Source organism: Nomascus leucogenys, chromosome 6, assembly GCF_006542625.1.
Source record: "Nomascus leucogenys isolate Asia chromosome 6, Asia_NLE_v1, whole genome shotgun sequence".
Lineage (NCBI taxonomy): Eukaryota > Metazoa > Chordata > Mammalia > Primates > Hylobatidae > Nomascus > Nomascus leucogenys.
In genome coordinates, this window is record NC_044386.1 from 67,107,637 (window position 1) to 67,129,030 (window position 21,394).

At 40.9% G+C, this 21,394-nt stretch overlaps 1 protein-coding gene across 3 annotated transcripts in view; it reads left to right on the plus strand.

Annotated features, from left to right (window-relative positions):
* The window catches only part of KATNBL1 (katanin regulatory subunit B1 like 1), a 66,453-nt gene that overhangs the window by 418 nt on the left and 44,641 nt on the right, over window positions 1-21,394 (plus strand). The gene's annotated exons all lie outside the window — the stretch shown is intronic.

Genomic DNA, 21,394 nt, shown 5'->3' on the forward strand with positions numbered 1-21,394 from the left:
GTCACTTATTTATCTTGGGGTGGAGTCGACAGCTGCACCTGGGGAAGGGGAAGGACAGAACGAGTGTGGGGCGAGCTGCTTTGAGGACAGGTTTTCCGCAGAGCGCCCAGGCCCGGCCCAGGCATTTCCTTATTTTCCGATGGGTCCTCGGATTCCTGACGGATGAGCTTTTGTTTCGCAGGACAAAAACTTGACATAACTGCATAAGAATTGTCGATTGCAACTTTAAAAACCTTATTGTATTTTCTGAAAAGTTGTTCTGTAAAGTAGGCTTTTACTACGCTCTTAAATTGCTTAAATATGGAGATAACAAAGAGTTGGTTTGTTTTCTTGTAGCTTATAAAGTTCCTTGAAAACAGAGGTACCTATGTCAGTTTCTTTGCTGATTTAAAAAAAAATTGTAAGAGAAATTAGTTGTGTAATAATCATCAGTTCAGCACTTGCGAGAATTATGAGAAACTAGTCCACCTAATAGCTTAAATCTGCTGGGTTTTTGGAGTTTCTTTGGATAGCCAGCTTCAGACTTGAATTGAAACATCATCCATTAAGGCTTTTACTTGGCTAATAACTAATATTAGCCAATAATAATATTAGCCAGTGTGATCATAATGATGGGCAATATTTATTTTGTGCTTTCTATGCGCTAGGCCTATTAAGAGCTTTGCTTTGGGATATATACTGTTGTCCCCATTTTGACAGTGAAGAAACTAAGGCACAGGGAATTTTAGTATTGTAACGTGTACCGTGCAGGGTTACACAGCTAATATAATTAACACCCGAGCAGGCTGGCTCCACGCTTTTAACTCTGCTGCTCTACTACCTCCTTTATCTGTGGCTCTTTTTAGTTTACAAAGCCCTTTCATTTCATTTACTTCAACTTCGGAGATCTGAGTGTGCTTTTGTGTACACATACATTCATTCACACACCATTCATTCAAATTTTCTGCTCTTGATGATTATACTTAAGGTTTGTGCCTGAGCAAAAAATCCATTGACTATTTTAAGATAAATGGAGTTCATATGCTTTATGTGTGTTATAATTTATGTTTTGAATTCGTTTATATCCTTTCCTGAAAGTTTTGAAAGTGTTAGTCTTAGCAACTTATGTATTACTTTAAAATAAAAAGTTATATGTTACATGTTTTCATCCCTAAAACTTATTGAGTGGTTATTCTGTACTTGAAATGGTTATACTTAAACTAATACCTCCTTGACAAGGAATAAAGTTCAAAAGCAAAATCACTTAGTAAGAAATCAGCAGTTTATACTTACCTATAGCAGAGCTTTTAAATGTCATTCATCAGTTACAAAGCTTTCGATTGCCTGTATGCCCAACAGGGTGGTAGACCCAATTGGCTATACAAAAGAAATGTGCTGCAAGAATGACACTATGGACTTTGGGGACTTGGTAGAAAGAGAGTGGGAGAGGGATGAGGGATAAAAGACTACACATTGGATACAGTGTTCACTGCTTGGGTAATGGGTGCACCAGAATCTCAGAAATCACCCCTGAAGAACTGATTCATGTAACCAAACACCACTTGTTCCCCAAAAACCTATTGAAATAAAAAATAATAAAAATAAGAAATGTGCCAGGGCAACCAACCTTAGGGAGATTAATCTAGTTTGGGTTATGAGATTAACAACAAAAAATATATATGACACTCTTCATTAGTACAGTGGATGAATGCAGAACTGAACTGGGTAAAGCTTTTGCAAAAAACCAACAATTGCAGGATTTATGTAGGGCACTGAATAGAAGGGTGGATGGCGGGTCTGGGCATGGTTGGTAATCCCAACATTTTGGGAGGCCAAGACAGGAGGATCTCTGGAAGCCAGGAGTTCGAGAGCAGGCTAGGCAACATAGCGAGACTACATCTCTACAAAAAATTTAAAATATTTTGCCAGGCATGGTGGCATGTGTCTGTAGTCCCAGCTACTTGGGAGGCTGGGGTGGGAAGATCGCTTAAGCCCAAGAGGTCAAGGCTACAGTGAGCCGAGATTGTGCCACTGCTCTTCAGTGCAGCAACAGACCGGTGTGGCTCACACCTGTAATCCCAGCACTTTGGGAGGCCAACGGTAGGAGGAAAGCTTGAGCCCAGAAGTTTGAGACCAGCCTGGGAAACATACCAAGACCCCATCTCTACAAAACATTTTAAAATTAGGGCCAGTGGGCATGCCTGTAATCCTAGCACTTTAGGAGGCTGAGGCAGGTGGATCACGAGGTCAGGAGATCGAGACCATCCTGGCTAACACGATGAAACCCAGTCTCTACTTAAAATACAAAAAATTAGCTGGGCATGATGGCACGTGCCTGTAGTTCCAGCTACTTGGGAGGCTGAGGCAGGAGAATCGGTTGAACCCAGGAGGCAGAGGTTGCAGTGAGCCGAGATCGCACCACTGCCCTCCAGCCTGGGCGACAGAGTGAGACTCCATCTCAAAAATAAAATAAAATAAAATTAGGCAGGTGTAGTGGCATGCACCTGTAGTCACAGCTCCTTGGGAGGCTGAGGTGAAGGATTCCTTGAGTCCAGAAGTTGGAGGCTGCAGTGAGCCATGATCATATCACTGCACTCCAGCCTGGGTGACAAAGCAAGACCCTGTCTCAGGAAAAAAAAAAAAGTATTGTCTAGTAACAAGATGCATCATAACATTACATTAGTCAATATTATGTTGATGTTTTATCAATCATTATATTTGTTGATCTATGTTAGTTAATTTGGTGCTTTCTGGAAAATGTATTTAGGAATATAATGTTTTTTAATTAAAGACCTTAAATGTAATACAAATGGTACTTTTACTGGGAACATACACTTTTTAAATTGGAAGGGTGTAATTTGACTTTTCTTTTTTTTTTTTTTGAGACGGAGTCTTGCTCTCGTCTCCCAGGCTGGAGTACAGTGGCAAGATCTTGACTCACCGCAACCTCCGCCTCGCGGGTTCAAGCTATTCTCCTGCCTCAGCCTCCTGAGTAGCTGGGATTACAAGCGCCCACCACCACGCCTGGGTAATTTTTGTATTTTTAGTTGAGACTGGGTTTTGCCATGTCGGCCAAGCTGGTCTTGAACTCCTGACCCAGGTGATCTGCCCGCCTCGGCCTCCCAAAGTGCTGGGATTACAGGCGTGAGCCACCATGCCTGGTGTAATTTGACTTTTCTTTGCCAGGTTCAAATGCTGTGTTTACTATTTCTTGTTCATCTAAGTATTTTTTCACTACCAGCTTAATACCCCTTAACTTTGGAGACTTCTGCATTATATTTACCATTCTTGTTCTTGGGGCATGATGAGGGTAGAAATGAGAGAAAAGGTATTCTGAAAGGACTCCCTTTTTGGCTTCCTGTAACCACCTCACTCTCCTTCAGTTTTATATACTGTCTGAAATTCTTTTTGCCTTGAGCAAGTCACCCAGAAACCTACCACCTATGTATGAGTCATGAGATGCTCATTCTAGCATCTCCTCTGCTCACTAGCATACTCTTAAGATGCACAGCTTGGTGTTACAGTGGGAAAGGCACTATTACTGTAAGTCACAACGCTAAGCCTGTTAGTAACTAAGTGTTCTTGGGCAAGTGATTTAATCTCATCTGAAATTATCTCCAAGGTCAAGAATCTATAACATAGTTACTTTTTGAGGGGAGTTCTTTGGGGCAGGAGGGAGACCTGTGGGGAAGAGGCCTCTGGATAGTCTTCTACATCTTAGTATGATTAATCACAGATTATTTCTTCTAAAGGCATTTTTAAAAGCTACTTATAGGGTTGAGGAAGAAATCTTAGGATGGAATTTAAAGGCCAATAGAATATAAGCTTCAGTACAGCAGGGATTTTTGTTTGGTCCACTGATGTTTCCCTAGTGCGTAGAACAGTAATTAGTCTGTAACATGTACTTAATATTCGTTGAACGAGTAAAGAAATGAAGGAATGGGTTGCTGGGGAAAGACAAAGTTTGTTGGAGTATTGCGCAGATGCTCTGAGTATCTTGAAGGAATTCAAAATGCAAACCAACCAGAGTACAACCCATCATTCCTACAATATAAAAAAATACCTCCCAGCAGTAGCAAAGTGTCTGTTGTTCACTTAATTGCCTTTCAGAACTATTAAGCGATTACTGCCCTGGCTGCCCCTCTTACTCACAGAGTAAGATTTTGACCATCACCACATACTTAAGTGCCAGCTTGACATTTCAGTATGCATTTTACTCTTACTTTCAAAAACCTATGTCCTAGCTATTCTCTGTGCCACTTAATATAATCAATAACAGGACATTTACTGTTGTAGCAAAAATGAATTATATATATTGATTAAAATTTGGCCTTTCATCCATGGAGGATTCATGGCACAACATTTAAAAACTGGCACTCTTCAGGTGCGGTGGCTCATGCCTGTAATCCCAGCACTTTGGGAGGCCTAGGTGGGCGGATCACAAGGTCAAGAGATGGAGACCATCCTGGTCAACATGGTGAAACCCTGTCTTTACTAAAATACAAAAAATTAGTTGGGTGTGGTGATGCACGCCTGTAGCCCCAGCTACTCAGGAGGCTGAGGCAGGGGAATCACTTGAACCCGGGAGGCGGAGGTTGCAGTGAGCCGATATTGCACCACTGCACTCTGGCCTGGCAACAGAGCGAGACTCCATCTTAAAGGCAAAAAAAAAAAAAAAAAAAAAAAAAAAAAAAAAAAAAACTGTCCCTCTTCGCCTTCCTGTTCCACAACTGCAATATAAATAATGGTCAAGAATAGTTTTTTCACATATAATTCATATACAAAGTTTCTCAGTAAGTCTATTTTGTCTACAAGATAAAGTCCAAATTCCTGACCTAGCATTCAGGGACTTCTGCATTTTAGCCAACCTACCTTTCTATTCTTTTCCCTTACAGTGGCCTGGACTCAATAATTACTTAATTATTGAATAGTTGGTATAGAAAATAAGGAAACAAAAAGCAGTTATTCTTGCCTATAAAGTATGTTTCCAGTTGAAGAAAGTCTGGCAGATGGTTTTTCAAGAAGCCTGTATGGGTGGCATTCATTGTTTGAGTGAATTATCCATTTAGTGAAAAATAGCATTAGAGACAAGAATTCCTTAAAACTCCATGTAAACAGTTTTTTCGATCCTTGTTGACAGACCTGTCGGAAACTAGGTAATACAGTCTACCCTCAGCATCCATGGGTTCTCTGTATGGAAGCCATGAATACCGAAGGCTGACTAGGGGACATGAGTATCCATGAATTTTGGTATCTGAGGTGGTCCTGGAACCAGTCGTACTCAGATACTGAGGGACAACTGTAATAAGAGAGGAATTAAATATGTGTATCTAGTGACATCAGTTTACATTGCAAGTAACCACTTAGTGGGACTGACTGAATCATTCTGTGCCCACAGCATTGCTTGAACAGTTCATCAGTCTGGATGGACTAGGTGATTTTGTAGTAACAAACAGCACCCAAATCTCAGTGGCTTATTTCAGAGGTTTATTTTTCCTCAGTTCATGTTACACATGAGCTGTCTGGGCCTGTGCTCCTAGTTTTCCTTGCTTAGCAATGTGGACAAGTGAGTCTTAACTTTCTGGCCTGTTGTTGGTTACCTGTTGATGGTTAGAGGTAAGGTAATGGGAGTGAATCACACACACTAGCTTTTTTTTTTTTTTTTTTTTTTTTAAAGTTCTGGGGTATGTGTGCAGAATGTGCTGTTTGTTACATAGGTATACACATACCATGGTGGTTTGCTGTACCCATTAACCCGTCATCTACATTAGGTGTTTCTCCTAATGCTATCCCTCCCCTAGTCCCCCACCCCCCAACAGGGCCCGGTGTGTGATGTTCCCCTTCCTGTATCCATGTGTTCTCATTGTTCAACTCCCACTTATGAGTGAGAACATGCAGTGTTTGGTTTTCTGTCCTTGAATTAGTTGCAGTGAGCTGAGATCATGCCACTGCACTCCAGCCTGGAGACAAAGCAAGACTCCATCTCAAAAAAAAGAAAAAATAGATACCAGAATAGGTGTATCTATTCTAGGTACAATGAACATGGTTCCTGCTCTCATGGAGCTCACAGTCTAGTGAGAGGTCGTGGGCAATAAGTGCATAAGCCAATTTCCAGATGGTGATAAATGTGGTGGGGGAAAAATATAGGGTACTGCTATACAGAATGATTGTAAGTGAGGGTGGGGTTGTTCTTGATTAGGTGGTGAGTTCGTGGGAGGAATATTTTAAGCAGAAAGAATGGCTTGGCTGCAAAATGGAAATAAGTTTGAAATGTTGAAGGACAGAAGGCCAGTGTGGCTGGAGCATTTAGGAAGCTATTATAGTCTAAAGGAGTTGGTGGTTTGGTCAAGAATGGTGGTAATGGAAATGGAAAGAAAAGGACAGCTTGGGAATATATTATAAAGGCAAAGTCAACAAATTGGATGTAGGTTATTAAGGAAAAAAGAAATCAAGGATGAATCCTTTATTTCAGGCTTGAGAAATTGGGAGGAGGATGGTTCTGTTTACTGAGTTAGGGACTGTTGGGAGGAGCAGATTTGAGAGGGGGGGATATTAAGGGTTCTATTTTTAATATGTTAAGTTCAAGAATAGATGACTATTCGATATCCATGTGGAGTTGGGTAGTAGGCAGTTGGAGATTTGAATCCAGACTTTAGGTGAAACAGTATGATGAGAGATTTTATTTATTTATTTATTTATTTTTGAGACAGAGTCTTGCTGTCGCCCAGGCTGGAGTGCAATGGCGCGATCTTGGCTTACTGCAACCTCCGCCTCCCGGGCTCAAGCAATTCTCCTGCCTCAGCCTCCTCGGTGGCTGGGATTACAGGTGCCTGCCACCACGCCCAGCTAATTTTTGTATTTTTAGTAGAGATGGGTTTTCACCATGTTGGCCAGGCTGGTCTCTAACTCCTGACCTCAGGTGATCCGCCCACCTAGACCTCCCAAAGTGCTGAGATTACAGGTGTGAGCCACCGCGCCTGGCCGAGATTTTATTTTTAAATGAAAGCTAATATGTTAATTTTTGTTACAGTTAAGTCTTGGACACAGGAGTCATATTTTCTTGAGCCTGCATGTGATTCTTCTGTTGGAGAAGAAAGTGTTCCGTAAGAGAGGAGGCATTTTCAAACCTTAATATACGTTCTGATTTCAGCCCAGGAGATATGGTGGTGCCCAACCACTGTAACTGATGGGGTTGTAATATAATCCTCACAAGTTTTGGACCATAAGAAAGGTTTAAGAACCATTGTTATAAAAAGATTTTGAATGTCTCTAGCATCATTTTTGTTGATTTTTTTTGATTCTTAAAGGATGATCTACCCTTTTTTCCAAGGCTTAGGGTATACTTAACCCTGTTGACTTCTGGTACTGTAGGAATTAGGCACAAGTGTTGTAGGGTGGTGACATTAGTCCAAATAATGAAGATAGAGTTTTTGAATTAATTTATATTAGCTCGTCGTTTTGAGAGTTGAATACTACTTTATTGGTATATCCTGTCATATGTAGAGAGTCTGTCGGTTTTGAAAGTATGAGAAATACCTTTAGCAGGCAAACAAGCGTCAAAAATGATCCTTAAAGTGACTGTTTTATGTATGTACACATTCATCCCTCATTATCTATGGGCGATTGGTTCCAGGACCTCCCAATGATATCACAATCCGAGGATGCTCAAATCCCTGATATAAAGTGGTGTAGTATTTCCACATAACCTTTGCACATCCTCCCATACACCTTAAATAATTTCTAAATTATTTATAATATCCAGTACAATGTAAATGCTATGTAAATAGTTGTTATATTATATTATTGGGGGACTAGTGATGAGAAAAATAAGTGCATATTCAGTAGAGATGTATTTTTTTTCTAAATAGTTTTGATTGGGAATTGATTGAATCCACAGATGCTGAACCCACGGATACAGAGGGCCAGTTGTATATATTTTTCCATTTCTGAGTCCAAGAAGACAATTAAAACAGAATCAAGTATTTTTTCCTCCCTGTTGAATATTTCCAGAAAATACTGGGTTATTCTAACAGGGAAACTAAATTGGAATTTGGCGAATTCACCAAAACATGCTAGAATAATCATAACCATCTACTTCTAGGCATAAGAAGCCCTAAGTCTTCCCAAAGATTCAGGTGTTTATATAGCCATTTAAGAAAATATCTATATAATACTACTAATACATTATAATTAAGTTAAAACATACTTGCACATTATACAAAATTCAAAAGGCCCAAAAGGGAAAAGTCTTCTCCCTTCACCCCCTAGCCACACATATCCTCTCACTAGAAGTGACCTTTGTCCCCAGATTCTCTTGTATCCTTCGAAAGATATTTAGTGAATATACAAGTAGCCCCTCACAGACACACTCTTTTTTTTTTGTTATAAATTATGGTTATTTTAATCATAAGGATAGTAATTCTCAAAGCTTAGTTTACAGTTTGACAATGGTAAATGAAAAATTTATATGTTCACAAAAATATTTTGCAAACAACGGATTTGTACTTTTTTTTTTTCTTTTTATTATACTTTAGGTTTTAGGGTACATGTGCACAATGTGCAGGTTTGTTACATATGTATCCATGTGTCATGTTGATTTCCTGCACCCATTAACTCGTCATTTAGCATTAGGTATATCTCCTAATGCTGTCCCTCCCCCCTGCCCCCACCCCACAACAGTCCCCGGAGTGTGATGTTCCCCTTCCTGTGTCCATGAGTTCTCATTGTTGAATTCCCACCTATGAGTGAGAACATGTGGTGTTTGGTTTTTTGTCCTTGCGATAGTTTACTGAGAATGATGTTTTCCAGTTTCATCCATGTCCCTACAAAGGACATGAACTCATCATTTTTTATGGCTGCATAGTATTCCATGGTGTATATGTGCCACATTTTCTTAATCCAGTCTATTGTTGTTGGACATTTGGGTTGGTTGCAACTCTTTGCTATTGTGAATAGTGCTGCAATAAACATACGTGTGCATGTGTCTTTATAGCAGCATTTTTTTTTTTTTTTTTTTTTTTTTTTTTTTTTTTTTTTTTTTTTTTTTTTTTTTTTTTTTTTTTAGCAGCATGATTTATAGTCCTTTGGGTATATACCCAGTAATGGGATGGCTGGGTCAAATGGTATTTCTAGTTCCAGATCCCTGAGGAATCGCCACACTGACTTCCACAATGGTTGAACTAATTTACAGTCCCACCAACAGTGTAAAAGTGTTCCTATTTCTCCACATCCTCTCCAGCACCTGTTGTTTCCTGATTTTTTAATGATGGCCATTCTAACTGGTGTGAGATGATATCTCACTGTGGTTTTGATTTGCATTTCTCTGATGGCCAGTGATGATGAGCATTTCTTCATGTGTTTTTTGGCTGCATAAATGTCTTCTTTTGAAAGTGTCTGTTCATGTCCTTCGCCCACTTTTTGATGGGGTTGTTTTTTTCTTGTAAATTTGTTTGAGTTCATTGTAGATTCTGGATATTAGCCCTTTGTCAGATGAGTAGGTTGCAAAAATTTTCTCCCATTCTGTAGGTTGCCTGTTCACTCTGATATAGTTTCTTTTGCTGTGCAGAAGCTGTTTAGTTTAATTAGATCCCATTTGTCAATTTTGGCTTTTGTTGCCATTGCTTTTGGTGTTTTAGACATGAAGTCCTTGCCCACACCTATGTCCTGAATGGTATTGCCTAGGTTTTCTTGTAGGATTTTAATGGTTTTAGGTCTAACATTTAAGTCTTTAATCCATCTTGAATTAATTTTTGTATAAGGTGTAAGGAAGGGATCCAGTTGCAGCTTTCTACATATGGCTAGCCAGTTTTCCCAGCACCATTTATTAAATAGGGAATCCTTTCCCCATTTCTTGTTTTTGCCAGGTTTGTCAAAGATCAGATAGTTGTAGATAAGCGGCATCATTTCTGAGGGCTCTGTTCTGTTCCATTGATCTATGTCTCTGTTGTGGTACCAGTACCATGCTGTTTTGGTTACTGTAGCCTTGTAGTATAGTTTGAAGTCAGGTAGCGTGATGCCTCCAGCTTTGTTCTTTTGGCTTAGGATTGACTTGGCGATGCGGGCTCTTTTTTGGTTCCATATGAACTTTAAAGTAGTTTTTTCCAATTCTGTGAAGAAAGTCATTGGTAGCTTGATGGGGATGGCATTGAATCTATAAATTACCTTGGGCAGTATGGCCATTTTGACGATATTGATTCTTCCAACCCATGAGCATGGAATGTTCTTCCATTTGTTTGTATCCACTTTTATTTCATTGAGCAGTGGTTTGTAGTTCTCCTTGAAGAGGTCCTTCACATCCCTTGTAAGTTGGATTCCTAGGTATTTTATTCTCTTGGAAGCAATTGTGAATGGGAGTTCACTCATGATTTGGCTCTCTGTTTGTCTGTGATTGGTGTACAAGAATGCCTGTGATTTTTGTACATTGATTTTGTATCCTGAGACTTTGCTGAAGTTGCTAATCAGTTTAAGGAGATTTTGGGCTGAGACGATGGGGTTTTCTAGATATACAATCATGTCATCTGCAAACAGGGACAATTTGACTTCCTCTTTTCCTAATTGAATACCCTTTATTTCCTTCTCTTGCCTGATTGCTCTGGCCAGAACTTCCAGCACTATGTTGAATAGGAACGGTGAGAGAGGGCATCCCTGTCTTGTGCCAGTTTTCAAAGGGAATGCTTCCAGTTTTTGCCCATTCAGTATGATATTGGCTGTGGGTTTGTCATAGATAGCTCTTATTATTTTGAGATACGTCCCATCAATACCTAATTTATTGAGAGTTTTTAGCATGAAGGGTTGTTGAATTTTGTCAAAGGCCTTTTCTGCATCTATTGAGATAATCATGTGGTTTTTGTCTTTGGTTCTGTTTATATGCTGGATTACATTTATTGATTTGCGTATGTTGAACCAGCCTTGCATCCCAGAGATGAAGCCCACTTGATCATGGTGTATAAGCTTTTTGATGTGCTGCTGGATTCGTTTTGCCAGTATTTTATTGAGGATTTTTGCATCAATGTTCATCAAGGATATTGGTCTGAAATTCTCTTTTTTGGTTATGTCTCTGCTAGGCTTTGGTATCAGGACGATGCTGGCTTCATAAAATGTGTTAGGGAGGATTCCTTCTTTTTCTATCGATTGGAATAGTTTCAGAAGGAATGGTACCAGTTCCTCCTTGTACCTCTGGTGGAATTCGGCTGTGAATCCATCAGGTCCTGGACTCTTTTTGGTTGGTAAGCTATTGATTATTGCCACAATTTCAGAGCCTGTTATTGGTCTATTCAGAGATTCAACTTCTTCCTGGTTTAGTCTTGGGAGAGTGTATTTGTCGAGGAATTTATCCATTTCTTCTAGATTTTCTAGTTTATTTGCATAGAGGTGTTTGTAGTATTCTCTGATGGTAGATTGTATTTCTGTGGGATCGGTGGTGATATCCCCTTTTTCATTTTTTATTGCATCTATTTGATTCTTCTCTCTTTTCTTCTTTATTAGTCTTGCTAGCGGTCTATCAATTTTGTTGACCTTTTCAAAAAGCCAGCTCCTGGATTCATTAATTTTTTGAAGGGTTTTTTACCATCTCCTGGATTCATTAATTTTTTGAAGGGTTTTTTGTGTCTCTATTTCCTTCAGTTCTGCTCGGATTTTAGTTATTTCTAGCCTTCTGCTAGCTTTTGAATGTGTTTGCTCTTGCTTTTCTAGTTCTTTTAATTGTGATGTTAGGGTGTCAATTTTGGATCTTTCCTGCTTTCTCTTGTGGGCATTTAGTGCTATAAATTTCCCTCTACACACTGCTTTAAATGTGTCCCAGAGATTCTGGTATGTTGTGTCTTTGTTCTCATCGGTTTCAAAGAACATCTTTATTTCTGCCTTCATTTCATTATGTACCCAGTAGTCATTCAGGAGCAGGTTGTTCAGTTTCCATGTAGTTGAGTGGTTTTGAGTGAGTTTCTTAATCCTGAGTTCTAGTTTGATTGCACTGTGGTCTGAGAGACAGTTTGTTATAATTTCTGTTCTTTTACATTTGCCGAGGAGAGCTTTACTTCCAACTATGTGGTCAGTTTTGGAATAGGTGTGGTGTGGTGCTGAAAAAAATGTATATTCTGTTGATTTGGGGTGGAGAGTTCTGTAGATGTCTATTAGGTCCACTTTGTGCAGAGCTGAGTTCAATTCCTGGATATCCTTGTTAACTTTCTGTCTCATTGATCTGTCTAATGTTGACAGTGGGGTGTTAAAATCTCCCATTATTATTGTGTGGGAGTTTAAGTCCCTTCGTAGGTCACTCAGGACTTGCTTTATGAATCTGGGTGCTCCTGTGTTGGGTGCATATATATTTAGGATAGTTAGCTCTTCTTGTTGAATTGATCCCTTTACCATTACGTAATGGCCTTCTTTGTCTCTTTTGATCTTTGTTGGTTTAAAGTCTATTTTATCAGAGACTAGGATTGCAACCCCTGCCTTTTTTTGCTTTCCATTTGCTTGATAGATCTTCCTGCATCCCTTTATTTTGAGTCTATGTGTGTCTCTGCACGTGAGATGTGTTTCCTGAATACAGCACACTGATGGGTCCTGACTCCTTATCCAGTTTGCCAGTCTGTGCCTTTTAATTGGAGCATTTAGCCCATTTACATTTAACGTTAATATTGTTATGTGTGACTCTGATCCTGACATTATGATGTTAGTTGGTTATTTTGCTTGTTAGTTGATGCAGTTTCTTCCTAGCCTCGATGGTCTTTACAATTTGGCATGTTTTTGCAGTGGCTGGTACTGGTTGTTCCTTTTCATGTTTAGTGCTTCCTTCAGGAGCTCTTTTAGGGCAGGCCTGGTGGTGACAAAATCACTTAGCATTTGCTTGTCTGTAAAGTATTTTATTTCTCCTTCACTTATGAAGCTTAGTTTGGCTGGATATGAAATTCTGGGTTGAAAATTCTTTTCTTTCAGAATGTTGAATATCGGCCCCCACTCTCTTCTGGCTTGTAGAGTTTCTGCCGAGAGATCAGCTGTTAGTCTGATGGGCTTCCCTTTGTGGGTAACCTGACCTTTCTCTCTGGCTGCCCTTAACATTTTTTCCTTCATTTCAACTTTGGTGAATCTGACAATTATGTGTCTTGGAGTTGCTCTTCTCGAGGAGTATCTTTGTAGCGTTCTCTGTATTTCCTGAATCTGAATGCTGGCCTGCCTTGCTAGATTGGGGAAGTTCTCCTGGATAATATCTTGCAGAGTGTTTTCCAACTTGGTTCCATTCTCCCCATCATTTTCAGGTACACCAATCAGACGTAGGTTTGGTCTTTTCACATAGTCCCAAATTTCTTGGAGGCTTTGTTCATTTCTTTTTATTCTTTTTTCTCTAAACTTCCCTTCTCACTTCATTTCATTCATTTCATCTTCCATCAGTGATACCCTTTCTTCCAGTTGATCGCATCTGCTACCGAGGCTTCTGCAATCTTTGCGTAGTTCTCGAAACTTGGCTTTCAGCTCCATCAGCTCCTTTAAGCCCTTCTCTCCATTGGTTATTCTAGTTATCCATTCTTCTAATTTTTTTTCAAAGTTTTTAACTTCTTTGCTATTGTTTTGAATTTCCTCCCATAGCTCAGAGTAGTTTGATCGTCTGAAGCCTTCTTCTCTCAACTCGTCAAAGTCATCCTCCGTCCAGCTTTGTTCCGTTGCTGGTGAGGAACTGCGTTCCTTTGGAGGAGGAGAGGTGCTCTGCTTTTTAGAGTTCCCAGTTTTTCTGCTCTGTTTTTTCCCCATCTTTGTGGTTTTACTACTTTTGGTCTTTGATGATGGTGATGTACAGATGGGTTTTTGGTGTGGATGTCCTTTCTGTTTGTTAGTTTTCCTTCTACCAGACAGGACCCTCAGCTGCAGGTCTGTTGGAGTTTACTAGAGGTCCACTCCAGACCCTGTTTGGCTGGGTGTCAGCAGTGGTGGCTGCAGAACAGCGGATTTTCGTGAGACCACAAATTCAGCTGTCTGATAGTTCCTCTGGAAGTTTTGTCTCAGAGGAGTACCCGGCCGAGTGAGGTGTCAGTCTGTCCCTACTGGGGGATGCCTCCCAGTTAGGCTGCTCAGGGGTGAGGGACCCACTTTAGGAGGCAGTCTGTCCGCTCTCAGATCTCCATCTGCGTGCTGGGAGAACCACTACTCTCTTCAAAGCTGTCAGCCAGACAGGGACATTTAAGTCTGTGGAGGTTCCTGCTGACTTTTTGTTTGTCTGTGCCCTGCCCCCAGAGGTGGAGCCTACAGAGGCAGGCAGGCCTCCTTGAGCTGTGGTGGGCTCCACCCAGTTCGAGCTTCCTGGCTGCTTTGTTTACCTAAGCAAGCCTGGGCAATGGCGGGCGCCCCTTCCCCAGCATCGCTGCCGCCTTACAGGTTGATCTCAGACTGCTGTGCTAGCAATCAGCGAGATTCCTTGGGCATAGGACCGTCTGAGCCAGGTGCGGGACACAATCTCCTAGTGTGCCATTTTCCAGTCCCGTTGGAAAAGCGCAGTATTAGAGTGGGACTGACCCGATTTTCCAGGTGCCATCTGTTACCCCTTTCTTTGACTAGGAAAGGGAACTCCCTGACCCCTTGCGATTCCCGAGTGAGGCAATGCCTCGCCCTGCTTCGGCTCGCGCACAGTGCGCTTCACCGACTGTCCTGCACCCACTGTTTGGCACTTCCTAGTGAGATGAAACCGGTACCTGAAACAGAAATGCAGAAATCACCCGTCTTCTGTGTCGCTCAGGCTGGGAGCTGTAGACCGGAGCTGTTCCTATTCGGCCATCTTGGCTCCACCACCACCCCCCACCCCACCCCCCGTTTATGGTCTGTCATCTGTTACTTTTTGTCTTTTTCATAATAGCCATTCTGATTGGTGTAAGATGATATTTCATTGTAGTTTTAATTTGCATTTCTGTGATTAGTGATATTGAACATTTGTTCACATGCTTCTTGGCCATTTGTCTTCTTTTGAAGAATGTCTATTCGTGTTCTTACCCTGTTTTTTAATGGGATTATTTGGGGTTTTTTGTTCAGTTGTCTGATTGTCTGAGATCCTTATAAATTCTGGATATTGGTTCACTGTCAGATATATAGTTTGTAGGTACTGTCTGTTCACTTTGTCGATTCTTTGGTCATGCAGAGGCTTTCCCTTCCCAACCCCACCTCCACACGGTCCTGCTCTGTTGTCTAGGCTGGAGTGCAGTGGCACAATCTCAGCTTAACTGCAGTCTCCACCTCCCAGGCTCAAGCTGTCCTCCCACCTCAGCCTCCCAAGTAGCTGGAACTACAGGCGCGTGCCACCATGCTCACGTAATTTTTAAAGTTTTTTTTTTTTTTTTTTTTTTTTTTTATAGAGACAGGGTCTCGGTATGTTGCCCAGGCTGGCCTCAAACTCCTGGGCTCAAGTGCTACTCCTGCCTTGGCCTTTCAAAGTGCTAGAATTACAGGTATGACCCACTGCACCGGGCCCTAAATCATATTTAAAAAAAAAAAATCTTTTAATATGTAGGAAAATATAATATTAATGACAAAATGCAGCATATAAAACTAAATTGCAGGCTGGGTGCAGTGGCTCACGCCTGTAATCCCACCACTTTGTGAGGCCGAGGCAGGTGGATCATGAGGTCAGGAGTTCGAGACCAGCCTGGCCAATATGGTGAAACCCCATCTCTACTAAAAATACAAAAATAAGCCAGGCATGGTGGCATGCACCTGTAGTCCCAGCTACTCGGGAGGCCAAGGCAGAAGAATCGCTTGAAGCCGGGAGGCGAAGGTTGCGGTGAGCCGAGATCGTGCCACTGCATTCAAGCCTGGGCAACAGAGCAAGACTCCGTCTCAAAAAAATAAAAAACAACAAAAAAACTAAACTGCATAGAAGGAAAAGTGGTTGAATTACTGGCGATTTTGCTGGTGATTTTTTTTTTTTTTTTTTTTTTTTTTTTTTGAGACAGGGCCTTTCTCTGTCACCCACGCTGGAGTACAGTGGTGCAATTTTGGCTCACTGCAGCCTCAACCTCCCGGGCTCAAGCGACCCTCCTGCCTCAGCGTCCTGAGTAGCTGGGACTACAGGTGTGCACCACTGTGCCCGGCTAGCTTTTTGTATGTTTTGTAGAGGCAGGGTTTCACCACGTTGCCCAGGCAGGTCTCAAACTCCTGGGCTCAAGCAACCCAACTGCCTTTGTCTCCCAAATTGCTAGGATTACAGGAATGAGTTATCATGCCCAGCCTACTGGTGATATTTTAATTAATTAATTTATTTTTTGAGACAAGAGTCTTGCTCTGTTTCCCAGGCTGGAGTGCAGTGGCGCCATCTCCGTTCACTGCAACCTCCGCATCCCAGGTTCAGGCGATTCTTGTGTCTCAGCCTCCTGAATAGCTGAGGTTACAGACGTACGCCACCATGCCTGCCTAATTTTTGTATTTTTAGTAGAGATGGGATTTTGCCATATTGGCCAGGCTGGTTTCAAACTTCTGGCCTCAAGTGATATGCCTGCCTCAGCCTCCCAAAATGCTGGGATTACAGGCATGAGCCACTGCATCTGGCCTTGTTATTTTTAAAGTAAGTAATACTTATGAGATGTAAAATTTGGTATAAAGAGGGCATAAAGTAAAAATGTTTAATACTGTTGATCCCCAGCTCCCAGGTTCACCTTTGTGGAAGCATTCAGTGATTGCTGGGGGATATTCTAAAAGGAGAGAGATTATTTTTTCCATATTTATTCCTGATTTTTTCTTCTTCTATGCATCCTTCTCCTTATACCCAAATCCAGGAGTATGGAGTGGGAAGGACGGACAGCACGTAGTCTTTCTACACACATCTGTTTTTGTTTCTGTCTCTTCCCCCTCCCTGGACTTTCACATTACTCTTACTGAAACAAAGTCAATTTCATCTACAGTCATTGAAGAGAATACCACCCTCTAGGCCTAAAAGCAAGAGACATGCCATTTTCTCTGTATCATTGCAGAACATTGCTATAAATGTGTATGTCTCCCATGAATTGGCTTTGTTCACTGAAATAGTCTAGTATCCTATTTCTTGTAACTTACAGGAATTGTTTTTTTTTTTTTTTTTTTTTTTTTTTTTGAGATGGAGTCTCACTCTGTTGCCCAGGCTTGAGTGCAGTGGCGCCATCTCTGCTCACTGCAACCTCTGCCTCCTGGGTTTAAGCAATTCTCCTGCTTCAGCCTCCTGAGTAGCAGGGATTACAGGCACGTGCCACCACACCTGGCTAATTTTTTGTAATTTTAGTAGTGACAGGGTTTCACCATGTTAGCCAGGATGGTCTCGATCTCCTGACCTGGTGATCCACCCGCTTTGGCCTCCAAAAGTGCTGGGATTACAGGCTTGAGCCACTGCGCCTGACTGAATTTTTAATCATATAAAAAAGCAGAGAGGATAGTAGAATAAACTTTACAATTACCCAGCTTCAGCAATTATCAACATATCTTACTTCATTGATACTCCCTATTCTGTGCAAATCGTAAATGTAATCTCATTTTATCTGTAGGATGTATTTATTTTTTATTTATTTTTTTTTTTTTGAGACAGAGTCTCACTGTGTGCTCTGTGGCCCAGGCTGGAGTGTGGTGGTGCAATCTCGGCTCACTGCAAGCTCAGCCTCCCAGGTTCACTCCATTCTCCTGCCTCAGCCTCTCGAGTAGCTGGGACTAGAGGTGCCCGCCACCATGCCCAGCTAATTTTTTGTATTTTTGGTAGAAACGGGGTTTCACCGTGTTAGCCAGGATGGTCTTGATCTCCTGACCTCGTGATCTGCCCACCTCGGCCTCCCAAAGTGTTAGGATTACAGGCGTAAGCCACTGTGCCCAGCCAGGATGGATTTCTAAAAGACTCTAAACAACAACAACAACAACAACAAAACACATGACCACACTAACTCAACTAAAAATAATTAACAATGATTAATAATAATTCTTCTCTCTCATACACTGCTGATCAGAATGTAAAATAGTATAACCACTATAAAAAAGGTTGGGCAATTTTCTTTAAAAGTTTAACATACACCTATCATAAAACCCAGCCATTTCACTTCTGGGTATTTAGCCATGAGAAATGAAAGCATATGTTCATACAAGTGTACATGACTTACAGTAATTTTACTAATAATAGTGAAAGATGGAAACAACCCAAATGTCCATCAGTAGGTGAATAAACAAATTGTGGTATAGCCACCTAATAGACTTATGTTAACAGTCTATTAACAATAAAAAGGAATAGACTGTTGATACATGCATGCAACAGCATGGATGATTCTCAAACTAGTTATGCTAAGTGAAAGAAGCCCTACCAAATATATATATATATATATGATTTGTATGAAATTCTTGAAAAGGCAAACTATAGTGACAGAAACACATTCAAGTGGTTGGGGAGGGATATACATTTTAAGTTTTGTTTTTTTTAAACTAGGATCTAAGCAACATCCAAACATTGCATTTAGTGGATATAGTCCTGAAGTGTCTTTTAATATGTAGCCTCATCCTCTTATTTTATTTTCTTGTGAAGCATTTGTTGAGAACACTGAGTCATCTATCCCAAAGAAAGTTTTCTGGATTTTTCTAATTGCATCCTCATGGTTGCATTAACGGGTTCCTGTGTCTTCCATATTTCCATTAAACTGGTAGTTGGTAACAGGCAGTTGAAGCTTGATCATGTTCAGGTTTGATTTTTTTTGGAAAGAATATTTATTAGTAGTGTTGTTAATATTTCCTGTTGTATCATATCAGGATTCATATAATGTCTGGTTGTCTCTTTTTTTGATGCTAAAATTGACTAGTGTCTTGGATGTTGTCAACCTGATTTATCCATTGTAAAGTTCCCCATTACCTTCTTTAACTGTTTTTGCTTTCTATTGATGCTCAAATTGAGGAACCATTTCTGGAAAAGAACTGGAAATTCGGAAATATGGAAAGCTCTGGATTCTTAATTTTGAGTATACAAGAGTTTTACTGTGGTTGCTTAACTAGACAGCTTTCCTTTATTTCATGTTTACAATTTCCTGTTTGTCTTCAGGACCACCGTGTCTACTGTGACCCAAGATGTATTCTGGGATGCTTCATTGCCTCTTAAATTAGATGAACTGCTTCTGCGTTTTTAGTAACCTGTGTCTATTCCTCTTTTATAGCACTCATTATTCATATTCATTGGCTTCCTTGTCATTTGTCCCCACTAGATTGTAAGCTTCTGAGAAATAAGAATGTATTTCTAGGCCGGGCACAGTGGCTCACGCCTGTAATCCCAGCACTTTGGGAGGCCAAGGCGGGCGGATCACGAGGTCAGGAAATCGAGACCATCCTGGCTAACATGGTGAAACCCCATCTCTACTAAAAATACAAAAAATTAGCCAGGCGTGGTGGCGGGCGTCTGTAGTCCCAGCTACTCAGGAGGCTGAGGCAGAAGAATGGCATGAACCCGGGAGGCGGAGCTTACAGTGAGCCGAGATCGCGCCACTGCACTCTAGCCTGGGAGACAGAGCAAGACTCTGTCTCAAAAAAAAAAAAAAAAAAAATGTACTTCTCATTCATCTCTTGACACATAGTAGTGCTGAATCAGTACATGCTGGATTGAATACATACACTTCCTTTTAATTGTTTAAGAAATGAACCCTAAAATAGCAGTACTGAAACATACAAAGGTAACATTTGGTTTTCTCTTTTGAACAAAATTTGTGTGTAATATTCATGAGATAAAATATTTTTGTTTACTTTTTGAGTAAACTGCAGGGAGTGAAGGAGAGGGAAGAGACAGATTTAGTTAGCTTTGTGCCGTCTTTATTAAGTCTTTTTGTTCAGGAAACTGTCTCCTCTCTATCAGAGTAAACGTTTTGTTTTTTTCATTTTGGTTAAATGAATGACTATTTTATAGTGACCTATGGTCATATTTTGTGATATCAAGTTTTTTAAACCTTTGATATTTGACAAACTTTCCAAAAGCAAAATTGCAAGTTCTAAGTTCAGTCTTTTTGCCTCAAACTTTTTTGGATATTGGGTTCCCTGAAGTCCAAGAGAGACTTATTAGGCTTATTTGGTGTTAGATTTATACAAGGAGGCACTATCAAATGCGAGGTGGTGTTTAACTTTCTTTGGATTATACTTATATAGATGTGGTATTAATATGTGTTCCAGGGCCAGGTGCAGTGGCTCACGCCTGTAATCCCAGCACTTTGGGAGGCCGAGGCAGGCAGATCACCTGAGGTTGGGACTTCGAGACCAGCCTGGCCAGCATGGCAAAACCCCATCTCTACTAAAAATACAAAATTAGCTGGGCCTGGTGGCGCATGCCTGTAATCCCACTGGAGGCTGAGGCAGGAGAATCACTTGAACCCGGGAGGCAGAGGTTGCGGTGAGCCGAGATCACACCACTGCACTCCAGCCTGGCGACAGAGCGAGACTCTGTCTCAAAAAAAAAAGGTGTTCCTGGTTGTATGAAATTCCTAAAATTCTGATGTCTTGATTATTATTAATATGTCAGTAATGACGTCTGTGTTACATTTTTGCATGCCACGAAAGTAACCAAATGTCCTTGTCAATTGTGCCTGTCCTGAGATTTTTGTCATTAATTGTTTTGCTTTGATTCTTTCCAAAAAGCAGCTGACAGTCAGCTATAATGCAGGGCTTACTTCTTTGGGGAGTTCATGAAAAGGACTCTTGAATGCAGGCCTCTGATAACTTTGGAAATAGTGCCATGAGACTAGAGAGAAAACTTCCAGGACTAACCAAAAGGCTGATGCATTCATAAAAATTACTAACCCAATATGAAGCAGAGCAGGAGCTGATTGCATGGACAGAACTAATGGAGAACTGAAATAATTTTGTACGGCTTTTTGTTTGAAACACTACTACTTTTTTGTTTTGTTTTTCAGAGTCTGGAAAACTTTTTTTCTTCCCCCTTTTTGAGACAGAGTCTCGCTCTGTTGCCCAACTTGGAGTACAGTGGCACAATCTTGACTCACTGCAACCTCCACCTCCCAGGTTCAAGCAATTCTCAGGCCTCAGCCTCCCAAGTAGCTGGGATTACAGGCATGTGCCGTTATGCCTGGCTGATTTTTGTATTTTTAGTACAGACAGGTTTTCACCATGTTGGCCAGGCTGATCTTGAACTCCTGGCCTCAACTGATCTGTCTGCCTTAGCCTCCCAAAGTGCTGGGATTACAGGTGTGAGCCACCGCACCCATTTCATTTGAGCTATTTATAGCCTTTAACAGCTGAGTAGAGTATACAGAATTTGAGGTATATTTCTCTCTGCCCAATTTCTTCAGAATTCATAAATTATTTGTGAATATTCTTTTTTTTTTTTTTTAATAGATGGCGTCTTCCTCTGTCACCCAGGCTGGAAGGCAATGGCATGATCTTGGGTCACTGCAACCTCTACTTCCCAGGTTCAAGCGATTCTCTTGCCCCAACCTACCGAGCAGCTGGGATT